Raw genomic sequence first — 16,470 nt, 5'->3', positions numbered from 1 at the left:
AGGATAGCATGAGGCCGAGCAACCTCAAAAAGTCAGAGGTCGGAAGGCGCTAGGCACTCTGTAATTTGGTGACCATCTGCAAAATGTGCTGAGCCCTCAACTCGGGGCTTTTCCCAAGGATGCATCCAGGACTGCTCAGATGAATTGGAATCTTTGAGATGGTATCATATGAGACTTTTTGTAATTGAAGGAGAAGCCCAGCCTGAGGAGAGAGTGGTAGGTGATGCAGAGATGTTCCAGGGCCTCTTCAGTGGGGAACGTGCCCTGATCAGCCAATCATCCAGGTGGGGGTAGACAAATCCGCCCCCCCTCTCCTGAAACTCGCTGCCACCACCGCGATCAGCTTGGTGAAAACCCTCAGGGCAGAGGTCAGCCTGAATGGCAGAACTCTAAACTGATGAGAACCGCCAACAGCGAACCTCAGGTACTTTCTGTGCTTGTGATGATAGTCACACTTTCTCAGAACTGGTCCGTCTTGAGGAACTTGTTCAAGCATCTCAAGTCCAAGATAGGTCTCAAACCTCTGTCCTTCTTTGGGATTAGGAAATCGGGAATGTACCACCCCTTGTTCCTCCCTGTTACAGGTATACTGGTTCTATAGCACCAGTCTCTAGCAGGATCAACATTTCCTGCACAAGGAACGGATCCAGAACTCTCAATGAGTGGCTCCTCTGTGAATGGTCCTGAGGACTTTTTAGAAAGGGGAGGCAGTAACCCTGGAGGACGGTTTCCAATGCCCACGCATCTGAAGTAATGCCCTGCCTTTCTTGCAGATGCTGTGAGAGTCTACCTCACACCGGGGTCTTGTGGGATAAGGGCTGAGAGGTTTTGAGGGAGCTGAAGCAGCGGCTGATGGTAAAGTAGCCATTGCTTGGGCGGACCTTGCACCTCTCCCTCGTCCACCACGAGAGAAACTTCTATGGCCCCTTTGATTAGCCAGTCCTATCGCTTTTCCAAACGAGGAGTAGAAGCGAAAGGGTTTACTCATCCAAGATGATCCACTGGAGTGAGATGGTTGTGGCTATCTGATGGCGGCACCAAGGGATTTGGCTGGTACCTTCGAGGTCTGCAGCTTCTCTAGGCTTTCGTCAGCCTTGCTGCCAAACAGCTGAGTGCCATCAAAGGGCATGTTAAGGAGTCTGGATTGCACGTCCAGTGTAAAACCTGATTTCCGTAACCACGCAAACCTGTATTACTGTGCTTGCCGCCATGGCTATGCTGATACTATCAGCAGAGCCCAGTCCTGATTGTAGAAACTCACACATTGCCTCCTTACCGTCTCTTACAATATTCAGGAAGCCGTCTCTCTTCCACTTAGGGAATATGGGCATCTGCCATAGCTATACAGTCCCACAGGGTGAATAAATGCCAAGGCGCAAGTGGCGTTTGCAGACTTGGGAGCCATGATCCCAGCAGAAATTACTTTCCTAGTCCAAGCGTTGAAAAGCTCATCACTGTCTGGTGGGATGGCTGAATAAGCAGCCTTTTTGGAAGTAGCCATCGCTGCCTGAACTACTAGGCTCTCCGGTGCAGGATGCTTTGATAGATAGCTTGGGTCGCTAAATGGGGGACTGTACTTCTTGCTGAGGTTTTTATTCACCCTGGGCTTGATTCCGCAACCTCCCAATTTGCCATAACCCTTTTTTGAAGTGCCATATGAAATTGGAGAATGGGATCCTTCTGTGGATCTTTATCAAGAATATCTGTCAGGTTGTCCTGCTCAAATGGTGGTGTAGGTCTGCCCCATCCCAGAAGCTGGTCATAAGCTGCCTGTAAGAAGCATCTGGTCTTCCGGCTCTGGCTTGCCAAACTCAAGTTCTGGTGATGTATCCACACCACTAGCAGATTGGAGATTGTCATAAATCTTTTAATCTGGACTGCCCTTAAATGAGGCTTTCTGGGGTGTTAGGTGTGCCAAACTACAACCCAAATGGTGGCGTGTCATGGTCCAAAGGCTGGTATTCCTCATGAATGGAGGATAAAGACATGAAAAAAATCCTTTTTTGGCAATGGCCTTTAGGATTTTTCAACTTGAGTGGGTAAAGGCGTCGATGGCTTCGACCCTGATGGTGTTGAAAGCTTCGACACCAACGGCACTGACGGCCTCAACACCAACCAGCGACCCTTATTGCATTGAAGTTGCTGACGATTTCTTCATTGATTTTGGTTTTGATGGAGCCATCAAAGGGCTTGACCCTCAACTTGATGGAGTGGACCATTTTTCGTGTTGAGACCTCAGGGGTTCTTGAGGCGTCTCCGCCATACGTCCCGGGCTCGAGGTCATGACAGGAGCATGGCTTCTTTCTTTCTCTTTCAAAGGGGTTGGGGCATCCTTCTGGAAAATGTTTTCATGCCTGAATTCTTCCCACTGGGCTGAAGTGGAGGATTTGGTCAGGCATGCTATTCTCTCCATAGAGGAATCTGATAAAGTTGAAGGTGACCTATAGCGCCTTTTCTTTGCCTTCTTTGAAGAGGACGAGTAATGATGTGATCTACACCTGGAGCAAGACTGCTTTTTCGATCTCTTCCTTTGATGAGTCACCTCTCGACTTGTCGGACGATCTTTTCTTCGACGGAGTCGTCCATGGGCATTTAGTAGGGGGGCCTACCCGTCAATTTCACTTTATGCTCCATCAAAGCCTTACCAGTCATAAACTGACAGGACTCACAGTCCGCCGTCCTATGGTCCACGCCAAGGCACCACAGACGCACACAATGATTTGTGAGGGACATCTTGGCGCTGCAGTCCTGGCATATTTTAACCTGGATTTCGGGGTTGATGTCGAAGGTGAGGCCATCATACTTGAATATCAAAGTTTTTCTTCACAGAATACCGAAGCGCGTCGGATTTCTCAAAGCGTTAGCCATTGTGGAAAAACGGAACTGAAGGTAACAGGCGCTGCGCGTGCTATATATACCGATGATGACGTCGACTTAGAGATGGGAGTCCTTGAGGGACATCGAGTCGACTATCGACGCACAGCACCCTCTGCCAAAATGCATTTTACGAAGCAGCTGAAGATAGAAAGACATCTATCAAAGGATGAGCAATCCGTTGGAGGACACAATCTATTCAAAATATCAATCTAGAAAATTCCCTGCGAAAGATTGAGTAGGCTGTAGATAGAGCAATCAAGATTGACAAACGTTCCAAAGAGAAAAGGAACAAGTTACTTACCTTTAACTCCTGTTCTCCAGCATTGGTATCTTACGTATATTCACATGCTTATGAATATTCCCTGTGGTCAGGCTGGGAATCCTCTAATATTAAATCAGTTTTGCTTTAAAGCCTAAAAAACTACTTATCACCCATATAGCCTATTGCTGTCACTTTGGATCATACTGCCTCAACCAAGGACGTTCATCCTTCCTAGCTCTACCCCTCGAGGCCATCTTCAGATTTAAGAGTGCATGCAGCCGTGGCAGTAGGAAGTACTGAAGAGCTATAGAGGGATATGAGGGAGGATTGCATGTGAATCCATGTAAGATACCAATGCTGGAGAACAGCAGGAGTTATAGGTAAGTAATATGTTCTTTCTCCAGCATTGGATCTTACATGGATTCCCTTGCTTATGAATAGGATTATACAGCAGTACTAAAACGCAACCATGTGAGGAGGAACAGCTCAACATAAGCAACACTCACCACAAGCAAAAAGGTTGCGAAGCACCACTTGCCGACACAAGACTCCTCTCTGAATCCCTGTCAAGGTTGAAGAATCTTACGAAGGTGGGGACCGACCTCCACGTTGCAGCCCTGCAGATGTCAAGCAGGGGAACACCAGACAGACAGTCATTGCGGCAACGACTCTGGTGGAATGCACCATAGGCCTGCCTGGCAGAGGTCTGTTCTAAAGCCGGTGACAATGTAAAATGCAGCCCGTTAGCCACCTGGAGATGGAAGCCTTTGATGGAGCCTTCCCTTTATCAACAGATCCAAAGACCACAAACCACGGTGAAGTCTTGCAAAGTATTTTGTGCGTGCAACACAATAATACATGGGCAACGTCCAGTGAATGCAAAACCCTCTGCACAGGAGAAGTAGGAGAGCCAAGAAAACTGATAGGTTAATGAGTTTGTTGAGATTAAATTCTGATGGGACACTTGGCATGAAAGAAGGGTGGGTGCGCAGTGCCATCCTGGAGTGGTAAAACGACAAATATGATAGTTTGCAAGAGAGCCTGCAATTCCCCCAACATGTCTGGTAGAAGTAATAGCGACCAAGAGCACAGTCTTCCAGGAGCCCTGTAAAGAGACTCAAAAGGAGGGCCCATTAACTTGGAGAGAACCACATTGAGTTCCCAAGCTGGAGCAGGCGCTTTAACTGGTGGAAAAGTCCTGAAAAGGCCTTTGAGGAAGTCCTTTTATAAGTTTAAGCGACCAAAGAGAAGACTTGCCAACTGCCCAAGTGTAACAGGAGATAGTCACCAACTGAACCTTTATGGAAGTGTGTGCTAGGCATGCTTTAGACAACGATAGAAGATACAGCAGCATCTAGTTAGCCTTGAAACGGCAAGAGCTGGGTTGTTGAGATGGACACCATATGGAAAACCTTTTTGACTCATGTTTGTAGCAGGAAAGAGTCGACAGAGCTCTTGCCTTGGCCAGAATCTCACAGCATTCCAATGGGAACTGGAAGTGTCTGAATTCTAAGGCTGCAGGAGCCAGGACCTCAATTTCGGGGACACTGGGTCGCAAAGCATGACGACTCCTTCCCTGGATAGTAGCTCTGGAAGTGGAGGACGCTTGGACAGTGCCACTGACCAATGCAGCAGGTTGGGGTACCAGATTTGACCTGGCCACACCGGGGCAATTAGAATCATCTTGCACCGGCTCCGTTTTGAGTGCATAGAGTACTCGTAGAAGAGGGATTGGAGGGAATGCATGAAGGACCAGACCCTCCCAAAGGATGGAGAAACCGTACCCTAGACTCCTGGCTTGAGGAAACCTGCTGGGAAAATGGCTGCACTTGAAGTTGGCCGCTGTGCGAACAAATCAATCCGAGGTTAGCCCATCTTGAGAATAGTCTATGAATGTAATCCTGATGGAGCTCCCACTCGTGGCAGGATCGCAACTCCCAGTTGAGGGAATCTGCGATGGTGTTGTGGATCTCACCCAGGTTAAGAGGACTCAGGAACTTCGAGTTATGGCCCAGTGCCACAATTGTTGAGCTTCCTTGGAGAGGATGTGAGAACGGACATCCCCATCTCCTGATGTTGAACATGATGGTCACGTTGTCCATAAAGATACAGACCACCTTCCCCTGTAGATGGGGTTGAAAAGACTGGAGAGCCCAGATCACCACCCGGAGCTCTAACACATTGATATGAATTAACTTGTCCTCTGGTAACCAGAGACCTCTGGCATGGAGTTTGCCTATGTGCATCCCCCACCTTTCCAGGGAGGAATCGGTTTTGACAGTCGATTGATGATCCAGAGGATGAAAGGGGACACTCTGCGTTAGGTGCTGCAGATGCTTCCACCACTGTATTGATCACTGAAACTGCGAATTGAGTGCAATCTTGTCATTCCAAAAGTCTGACACTTGCTTCCATATGGCATCCAGGAACTCTTGGAGTGGCCTCATGCACAGTCTGCAGTGAGGCACCAGAGGGATGCAGGAGGACATCATCCCTAGCAGAGACTTGATCGAGCGAACCGCTGTTACTTTGAGAGCAGACAACTGTTGACTCTTGGAGATCATGGATTTGATTCTGTACTCTTATGGAGTAGCAAGACACTTAAGGTTTCCAGTCGAGAACCCAGGAAGAGCGTGTTCTGAAACCTCGATAGATAGGACTTGGGAAAGTTTATGGAGAATTCCAGAGACATCGAATGAGTCTTCGGTATGCTGCTGGAGCATCTGGTGTCGTCCAGATAGGGGGGAAATGCGTATACCTGTGTGACAGATGGACGGCCACTGGAGCGAGGCACTTGGTGAACACCTTTGGAACAGACTTTAGTCCGAAGGGTAGACCCTTGAACTGGTAGTGCTTCCTCTGCACTATGAAGCGAAGGAAACATCTGTGCTTCCAATGAACGGGAATATAGAAGTATGCATCTTCCAGATCTACAGCTAAGAGAAAATTACCTTGCTCTATTTGCTCGTGAACCTGCTGCATCATGACCATACAGAATGTTTGTGATTGACGGAACTTATTGAGCTTCCTGAGATCTAGAATAGGTCTCAACCCACTGACGTTCTTCTGACCAGGAAGTACCTGGAGTACACTCTGGAGCCCCAGAGGTGTGGTTGGACAGGTTCTATAGCCCTCTTTTTGAGCAGGGACCGGACCTCCTGCAGGAGGAGGAGCAGATTTAGTTCTCTTTTGCGTATGGGCGGAATGGAAGGGTATTTGTCCATAAATTCGAGGGTGTGCCCTATTTGCACAATGCTCAGGACCCACTTGCTGGTAGTGATGTTTCTCCACTGGTTGAAAAATGGAGACAACCAACCTCCCACTGCGGTACTCCAGTGAGGGCCCAGGCACTAATCCTGGTCAGGCATACTTTGGAGCTTGCAAGCAGGTGGTGGATCTGCGCCACCTCTTAGGGCCCTTGTATGCTTGTGATCTTCCTTGGTACAGATCCTGGAAACTGGAATGAGAAGTTTGGTATTAGGACAGTTGTTGTTACGTCTCATAGGATCTGGAGAGTCTCCGCTACCCAGAATTAAAGGGCTGTGTCTCCCGCTGGTGAGTGCTTAGTGAGCAGGCTGTGTCCGTCTTGCTCAAAGTAGCTTGTTGACTCACCCCCGCCCCCAAAAGGGGTTGACACCGTCTAAGGGCACATATATGATCTTTGACTACAAGTCAGGGCCAAAGATTAGTGGCTTTCAACCACCCCTGAAGGCATAGTACAGACCCATTTCCCATCTGGCAGGAACCTATGCCAGCTACATCCAGTGCTACAGTGATTGCATGATCTGAGGCCATCTCACCCTCATGCAGCAAAGCCAAAGCTTCCTCCCTTTTGTCAGGCAAGAATTGTAAGATGTCCCATCTTAAACCACAATTCCCCCATCAAAATGCGAAAGAATGGCTAAGGAATTCATGGCTTTGATAGTGCTAGCCACAGTGGTAATTATCCTCTTTCCGAAAGCACCCAGCTGCTCTCCATCCTTGTCTGGGGGAACCAAGGATTGAGACGAAGGGTTAGCCAATCGATTTCTGGCTGTAGCCAAAACCCAAGAGTAAGTGGATGGCTTTGAGCGAAGACACATGGGAGCGCTCTCAGGAACTTGTGAAAGCAGTCTTTTTTCAGGTTCTGCATCACCATGAGGCCATCCTCCCAGATGCCATTGAGCAGAGGTAAAGCTGTCACTGATTTCCTGGATGCTTCCCTCCTCTTCAATAGGAAGCCCTCCTTTCTTTCGCTCTTTCGGAACGAGGTTGAGAGCTTCAAAGCACGCATCAACGGCTCAAAGGAACCTATTTCATCCAGAGGTGAACACGTGGAGGGTAGATGGGTATCAGGATGCTCTCCATCCACCGGAAACAAGTCATCATACTCATCAATTGTATGGGTACCTTCGGATGTGCGTGTGTCCGGACCAGTATCCGTGTCCGCAAAAGTAGCCACTGGATGCAAGAATTCCAGTGGTGCTGACCCGGCGGGGTGGTGTTGCCGCTGTTGTAGCTCAGTTACAACAGACTTCAAAGTGGTTCAATGTCCTGCAACAAATCCCTGGGTGCAGGTGGCACTGGGCCGAAGTAGCCATTCACGGACAGCAGGCCTACTTGCTGGTGAGGCGCTGGTAGAATGGGGTAACCTGCCTCTTCTACCTCGACTTGCTCTGATAATAAAGGCTACAAAGGCTCATCCTCCATCATGCTATCCCCTCCTGTAGCATTTGGACAGGCAGTGCCGAAGTGGCCATAGGCACCATGGTGAACCACAGCTTATCCTTCATGGGTCGTGGTAAAGGAGCCACCAATCTAGTTGGAAAAACCAATCGGCAATGGTGTTGATGCCGGCCTCGGTGGCAATGCCACTATAAAGAAAATTGTTGCTTATGATTGGCTCGTGGACGATGCTGCCGTCGATGTGGTAGCTTCAGACTTCTGGTTCACTGACAGGGCAGTCGCCGAAGATGGCATTGACGAACAACTGCTTGTGACTTGTGGACAAGCGACTCATTGACTGGGTGGCCGTCGCCGACGAGTGCTTCTTCACAGAAGACAACTTAGCAGAGACACCTGTGGCCGTCTGTGTAAATTGTGCCGTTTTGTAGGACAGAGCTGCCGATGAGCCCTTAGTCGTGGACAGAGCAGCCGACGAGACCAATTATCTAGGTGAGCCTTGGCAGCCATCGTAGCAGTCATAGCCATTGACTGGGGGCGGGGGAAGGAGAGCGGAGCAATCTAACTGTGCAATGTATATCCAGGACCCTGCTTAGGTTTCTACCCCAGGAAGCATCCCCTTGAGATCTCAACCTCTTTGCAGATGGACTTTTCTGCTCAGGAATGCCGACCCTGGGCGAGGCATGACTGCGGACCAAGGCACAGTCAGAGGCCCCGTCACCTTCCTCCAGCCACGTGGACCAACGTTGGTGGCGGTCCTTCCTAGTTTTCGAGGGGCAATCTTTGCAGATGGAGCAGCAGTCCACTTCCTGGTCCGGATGGAGGCAATACATGCACTTAGTATCGCGATCGTCTACAAAAACGTTCTTTAGGCCACACTTGACGCAGGGCCTAAACTCTTCTTGGTGGCAACCGCCATCGTCACTAGGATAAGGTATCATGCAGAAATTCTCCACAGTTAGAAGATCGCTCAATGGTCCAGAACTACAACAGCAACAGGTCCCCGCTACCGGCAGACACTTCGGTGACGGAAGAAAAAGAAACAATCACAACATTTTAAATAAAAAAATAGTACAAAAAGTCAAAAATTTAAGGAGTGAATAACGAGGACTCCCAACACAAACGTGTGGTACAAATCTGAGGATGGTCATCAGGGGTGGAGTCCAGGACGACTAGCATCATTGGTTGGGGCAGTATGACTTAAAGTGACATCAATGGGCTATATAAGTGACACACAGTTTTTTAAGCTTAATATTACTGAGGATTTCCAGCCCGATGGGGAATATTCATTAGCATGTGAATCCATGCAAGATCCAATGCTAGAGAACTACAGCTAACAATGTCTCATTCACAGTGCTCCAATTTAGTGTGAACACACTCACTAATTTATTTCTTTCCCTTGGTGTGTTTACAAAAAGGGCATAGATCACAAAAGAAACAAACCTAAATTAATTTGTTCTGATCTATAATAACCCACTTAAATGTTCCGTGATCTGGTTTGATGCAAACAATCAGATCATCAATCATCCTGAAAGTGGAGAAAAAGAAAATACCCGTCCTTCAGTCTTATGGCAGTGGTTGTAAAATGACAGGCTTCTTCATTTTGTTTTTTTTTCAAAATATGTTGACAGCTGCTAGCACGATGATCTAAAGAGAGGGAGTAAAAGCCTTCTCTTTTCTGTCATGTTACAAATACTTGAAACTAGAGCCAGCTCTGCGTAAACGTCTGGGCTGGGGGTCTTGCATGCTTTAATTGGAACTTTGAGGACAAGAGAAAGGAAACAAATGGTGAGAAAAGAACATGTATTTATAAGCATTACACAAGTGGTTTCTAAAACCAAACCATTTATGTGAATGGATTAATGGGGTATTTATGGTTCATGTTAAAGTTGGTGATGTAATTTCTATTCCATAAGTAATAAGAAATAACTACGAAAATCTTGGTTTACATTTTTAACAGAAAAATAAATGTTCCAGTTATACAGTAATGCAAGTGGTCTTGTAAAGCACCATTCTCCCAGGAATGTTGGCCTCGCTGCGTGTGGCTGTGTAAGGTGGATGGGGGCAGTAAGTGGTATAGAGGCAGAAAACTAATGTGGAATACAGGTCGGAATCAACAGTTACTTGTGTGGCGGTAGGGATTCTCTGTTCAAGAGGAGAAAGGACACTGGCCAGGCTATACATAAAGGTGGCCTCTCGGTTAGAAGAACTGTAATGGAAGTGATGCGAGTGTTTATAGCAGAACAGGAGGGTAGACATCTGATTTGTACGCTTATCTTTGGAGGCCATTTGATAGGGAGTGATTGGTGTAAAACGTGCAAAATTATAGCAGTCAGGACACTTGTGAGGCATTATACAAGAAAGTTAGTCTCCCCACAGTTGTGTGCTCAGTGCCTTGTATTAGCTAAAAGAATTAGTTACACCTTTGATTGTGTGTTATCAATGTCTTGTTTAATTAATAATCTACCAGGAATATTACATCATACCCCATGTAAACCGACATTCAAGTATGTGACATTCATATATACGTTACATACAGTTGATGTGCATGAGCCAACAATAACCTTTGGCGCACATGTATTTATGTTTCGCCAATCAAATGCGTTCTCTAGGCTTGTGCTATAGGTTTGTAATGATGACAGCAATGTCTATTAAAGAATGTTGCTGTGTTTGACCCAGTTTGTCTACTTCGCTATACTTGAACCATTATAGTAAGTACAACATACTCATCATACTTGTTTCCAACATTCATGGTGAGTCAGAGTTGGCGAGAATACATTTGAAAATATTACGTCTGTGGAAGAGAGTGGGAAAGAATCAAACGTTGAGCATGAGAGTTGGGTTTAGATTCGAGCTAGCATATGTAACCAGTAGTGGTTACATTAAGACCTAGTGGCGGTTACCATCATTGTGCCTAGGTTCATTGTGCATATTTAAATGGATGGACCTGTGCCTCTTGTGCAGCAGGGTTTGCAATTATTTGTGTTTGTATATGGTCCTGGGTGATGGGATTTTAGCAGGTTGGGCAGTGGTCCACATTTGTGGAGTTTGTCACCAGTGATGCAGTGATGTCAGGTTGGGTTACCCTGCGGTTGGATTATTGCCCCGCAGGGGTGCATGGGTTGGTCGTGGCTGACCTGGTTTCCAGTGAATTGGTTATGCCAGTTGTTGCAGTTGCGAGATATGGATGGCTCTGGGGGTCTGTGCTTGCTAGCTTAGTGGCCCTGACTGTGCTTTGAATAAACTAGTAGGTGTTGGGGTCGGAATTACCTGTCTGGCATTGTTAAGAAGCTCAATAGCTGGCCATGAGGCAAGTCAAGTGTTAATCTCTTGCCTCCCTCCAAATGGGTGGATTGCTGGGACTAGACATCTGTGAAAACAAAAGTTTGCATCTTTAGAGGGACGGAATAGAGGATGATTCCCAATGCGGCCGTGGACAGTAAATCTATATTTGCTTTAGGTAGATTTCAAGAAGCTTTCATGCATGTAATGAATATGGAAGGTGGGCGGCCAGTCCTGTGGCTTGCCCATGTTAAATGCTTAACACCTCTAGATCTCTCTTGCTATTGGTTCACTCCAAGTCGGATTAATAAATCTACAAAACTAGAGAGGAAAAAGGCTTGGGCATTCATGAAGTCCAACAGAATGGAAGGAGCATTTTTGGCTTTGTCTCGGTACATTTAATACTTGCTCTTTAAACATACACTTCGGTATGAACCCTACCTGGACACAATTGCTCAGAACTATGCCCCGGGTCCTATGTATTGAGTTTAGAACTGGTTATTTGAGGGTACGGGCACATACGGCCAAGTAGAAAAACTCGTTCCGTAGCAATTGTTTATTATGTGGTGCAATAAGAGAAGACATTAAGCACTTTTTGTTCATCTGTGCTGAAAGACTTCAGGATTAAATACCTTAAACCACTACTTTTACTGCACGATGTCTGTACTTTAAGGGAGACCAACCGTTTCGTTAGAAATTCCTGCAATGTGGTAGTAGCCCATTTTGTGGCCAAGTATATACAATCAAGCCTGGTTGAGAAAACACCTACTGTCAACTACTTAGATGCATTTGAGTTGCACTTGATATTGATTACTGCTACGTTCACTATTCCAGATCATGTTAATTTTACACCATGTCAAGAGCCTTAAGGCTCAACGTTTTGTGTGTAATAAAGAAAATGTGTGTCAGGTAGATATGGATAATGATGATTAACTATCGTATTTTAGTTTGGATCAATGGAGTAATAAATTAGATGCATCTTATTTCTATGTAATTTTCCAGATGACTTTATAAAGTATTATCATCACCTTTGACAGCTCTTCCATGGCTGCCTTGGTCTACCCGGCTCTTCCCAGGAGCTCACCAGTCTTCTTTAGATTTCCCGGTGATTCAGTAAACTGATGCAGCTCTTGGTGGCTTGGCGATAGCTCTCCCTACCAGCTGGGCTTCTCTCCCTGCTTCTGCTCTTCACGGTCACACTTCATACATGCTCCGGCACCTCACAACTCCTCTTCCAGTGTCGGCCATGGCCACTTCTGCTTCACCTGCGTCTCTGGCATTCTTCACATCACTGGCTTCTGTGGTTCTACCAGTTCCTTAGCATACAGGTGATTTCTAAATGTAAAGGTCCAGCTTCTTTAACTATGATTGAAACCACTAGACCGCATGGTTTCCTTTGCAGTACTCGTAATCATTTGCTCTTTGCTCCTCTTATTCGTCTCAGTCCCATAAGCATTATGGGTCTTGAAGTCCATAACAGTTTTATAGCTTTCAATGCCATTTTGCTTTGATTGATTGTTGAACTGAAAATCCTTAGAGACAGATGTCCCATGAAAATTAGAAGACATTACTTTGCTTCACTTCAAAATATGCCATCAGCGTTTCAGGGAAAATTGAGGAATCACATGTTAATGAGTTAACAATTACCCACCCCTACCCCCATGTAATCCTCCATGTAATCCTCCCTCATAATACCACCCTCAGGGTCAGGTAGCAGCTGTGTTCCCCAGGCCACATGAGAGGAGGTAAACACTGGGTTTTTAGTGATTTCACAGGATTCATTACAGGCCTCCAGCAGGGAAATGGCTATCTTGCCATTTATTTAACCATACCGGTTTCCTTCATGGCCCACAGAACATTAACAAGAGCAGCATGCCTTGTTTCAATAAACCTTTCGAGTCATTTTTGGTGGAGCATTTTTAACAGACTGAACCAGCAATATCGGTCAAAATACCATCTGCACTACCAGTGCATATTGTCAAACAGCCTATACTGACATCCCAAAACGTGAAAACAAAATCAGCGCAGACTGGCTTGGGATTTCTTTTTTTGGACATTGCCCTATTATCGTTTCGTACAGGCTGGTTCAAGCATGAAAGCACCATTCTATTTAAACAATAACTAAGGAAAGAGTACTATGCCTGGGAAGCATGGGTGCAATAGGCGACCGAGTCCCCTTCCTGTCGGCAAGACAGAGTGGTAATATATGTGCCCATGGGAAAGATGGGTAAATGTACTAGTCTTCGCATAGGAGTAGATAGTCTACAACGATGGGTTTAATAGTCACAGACAGCCCCTAGATGGCTTTGCTTTTGGATCGGGGATCAAGACTACAAAACAGGTTAACCATTTGTCCTTTAACCATAACCTGTAATAGAAAATGAATCATTGAATGAACAAAACATTTTCAGAAAAGCACATTTGGTCTATGAAATGAACCATCACAAGGAACTGGCAAACGTTTGCATGTGCATCCTAGATGTTCTCCATGATCCATGCTTAGTCATAACTTTCCTTTTAATGTTTGTCTATTGCTCTATTCTGTAAAGTATGTATTTCTTGGTTGATGAATTATATTAAGTATTTTTTGGTTTAGAACTCCATCCTGAACGCCTGTTAAATGATTTATACAGCCAAGTTGCCATGTACCACTGTTTGTGCCCCAAACCAGTCTCCAGCAAGCTTAGTTTCCTATGCTACAGAAGACTTGGCAACTGGGTCTTAAACCTTTCAAACGAACACTCAGAATGAGAGCACAAGCTTCTTACACTGTTGCTAGAGAGAATTATTGAACAACCATGGACAGCATAGCTATTTTGCTTCAGTTACAGCCCAACAACCGATTCCACAATCTGAACAATGGACATACAGGGATATACACTAAGGAATAAGTGACTTAAGAGCAGTTTGCACAATTAGCTAATCAACCCTTAGGTTTAAGATTGAGCAATTCTGTTGCTATGCCAGAACAAAACTGTTCACAAATTATAATGATGACAGGTCCAAAGGGAAGAGTAAACATTCACGTAAGCCATCAATTTAAATCGGTTAGTAAATCTCTCAAAATTCAAATGGCCATAATTAGTAAGGATATTTGTTTTCAGGAAATGCTAAAGAGAACAAAAATGTGAAATGAAGATGAAAGTAACAAACCAATGCCTTGTCTTGATTATTGTTAGAGGGTATTTTCCGTAGCACTACTGGTGTGTGTAGTTCCAAGATCCCCAACCTAGTGGATAAGCAAGGGTCTTTCACACCTGGTCTAACCAAACTCTTGGTAGTGTAGGCTGAGCAGCAACGCATTTGGTATGTAGGTACAATTAACAACACAATCAAGTATTACAGGTCCACACAAATACATGAGGTATACTTATTAAGCCAAAACACATGCTGGTAAATAGCAAAGATTCTATAAACTGCACACACAATTAACCAAACATGTACAAAATGGGTAGCTACAAAAAGGGGACTACACAATACTTTACAATTATACATAATTATAAACACTAATGTAAAGCAATAACTGTTTTAAGTGAGGGAATGGAAAATGGTATAGCAAAGGAAAACTGCGCAAGAACCCCTACTCAGACCATATAAGTGAAGTACCAAATTTCTAAAAGAAACCACAAGTCAAGAATCTGTCAATTGTCAAGCTTCTAAGCGAGATGGGGTACAGTGCAGCAATGATGGCTCTTCAGTGGATTCTCAGCCCCAGAGATGCTTCAGGGATATTTCTGATGTCCATCGATGGTTAGGCCCACTAGTCTGAGGAGAGGGTGGGCACTGATTAATCTGGTCACAGATGGCTCAGACTACTTTAACTCCCACAGATGTTTGAAGGGCTTTTACTGGTTATTTAAACAGTGGGCTACGGCCGTCTCTCCCTCACTCACCTAGAAATACCATTTTGAACCCCAACCCAGGCATCTCTCGTAACCAGGCTAGTATATACAGAATATCGCCGCCCTCTACTCTCTGTTTTCTAGACTAGCTTCTCGGTCTAGACTTCTTCATGGACTTCCTAGATGAACCCTACACTATCACTTTATTAGTAGATAACAGAAGATTTGAGGATGTGCCTTCAGATACGGCCCCACTATCTTCTTCCTCTTGCATCCTGATGTTCGTCTCTGTCTCCATCTAATACTCTCCTCTCTTTACTCTCCTACTTCTAACTCCATCCACCTTCACGCCTACTTCCTGCATCATCCTCCTCTGTTCCCCGTATGGTTCCCACTAGCTGCCTCCACCCTTCAATGCTACTACTCTTCTCCATACAATTGGTACCACCGCTCCTAATAACACCTTCCACTCTCACAACCACTTCACATCCCTCCCTACACACCCTCTAATAAGCTCCCTCACTACTCTTACAGGCACAATCGGCACGACTTGCTCTCACCAACCAATACCTCACCTTTTCCAAACACCACACTATAGTCTACCATCCTTCCTCCAGCTTGCCTCTTTATCAGCTACCTCTGCAACCTCTGGCCTCACATGAACAACCCGCAACTTCCCATTTCCTGTGGACTCTCCTATGCCCCTAGGCCCCTGCGATAGTTTTTTGGATCCTGGTCAATCTGGGCCAGTCTTCCCGGCCTGGGTGGGGTCAGACCCCAGGCTGAGAGGGGTTTCTATCCCCTTCTGATAAGGTCAGGTTACTGATCTCGTCACAAGGTCTTCCTTGGTTACTGAATAAGGTCCAGAGGGTTCCAATGGCTGACTTTGCTAAACCTTGTTCACACAGCAGCAGTTCTTCAGCTCTTCTATTTAGCAATGTTCTGTCTTCAGAATCTTGATTGTGTCCAGGGGTTGACATCCATATTGGCTCAAGGCCCGCATACAAAATCTAGGCTAGGTGCTGCACCAGCCAAACAGGTTGGTGCTGTTTCCAATCACGGAAAGCCATCGGTCTAACAACAGACATCACCTGCCTAAAAAGTGGATTGGGACTAGAAAGTTTATCTCACAGGTTCAGCATGTTCCAGGCACTCAAAGCAATGACCAGGAATCCAAGGCTGGAACCTGTGAAAGTGCATTACCAGATATGGAATACCTGAGATGGCATTAGAGGACAGGAGGACAGCTAAAAAGCAGATGAGAAAACAGGATTTGTACCTAGAGGAGCAGCCATTTTGAGTTCATGGTAATACAAATGGCATAACCGCAGTAAAAAGGTGCACACTGCAGTGCACAGGTAAATAAATCATTAAACACTGTTCACTGAAAAATTCAATAGGGACTGGCAAATACCACCAGATTTTAGGAGTTGAGCAAGTGAGTGAGGCTAAAAAGGCATCCTTCTACCCAAAAACAACCAAGATATCAAAGTCACTGACAGATATGCATTGGGGAGGGGCTTCCACTGGAAACAATAGCGGAGG

General features: G+C 45.8%; 1 protein-coding gene across 3 annotated transcripts in view; it reads right to left on the bottom strand.

The window, feature by feature from the left end:
* Positions 1 to 16,470, bottom strand: part of TULP3 (TUB like protein 3) — a 1,058,170-nt gene that overhangs the window by 405,008 nt on the left and 636,692 nt on the right. The gene's annotated exons all lie outside the window — the stretch shown is intronic.

The sequence above is a fragment of the Ambystoma mexicanum genome, chromosome 12, assembly GCF_040938575.1.
Source record: "Ambystoma mexicanum isolate Mex_15411 chromosome 12, UKY_AmexF1_1, whole genome shotgun sequence".
Classification (NCBI taxonomy): Eukaryota; Metazoa; Chordata; class Amphibia; order Caudata; family Ambystomatidae; genus Ambystoma; species Ambystoma mexicanum.
Note: the sequence above shows the minus strand (reverse complement) of the source record. Positions and strands in the feature narration are given on the sequence as shown.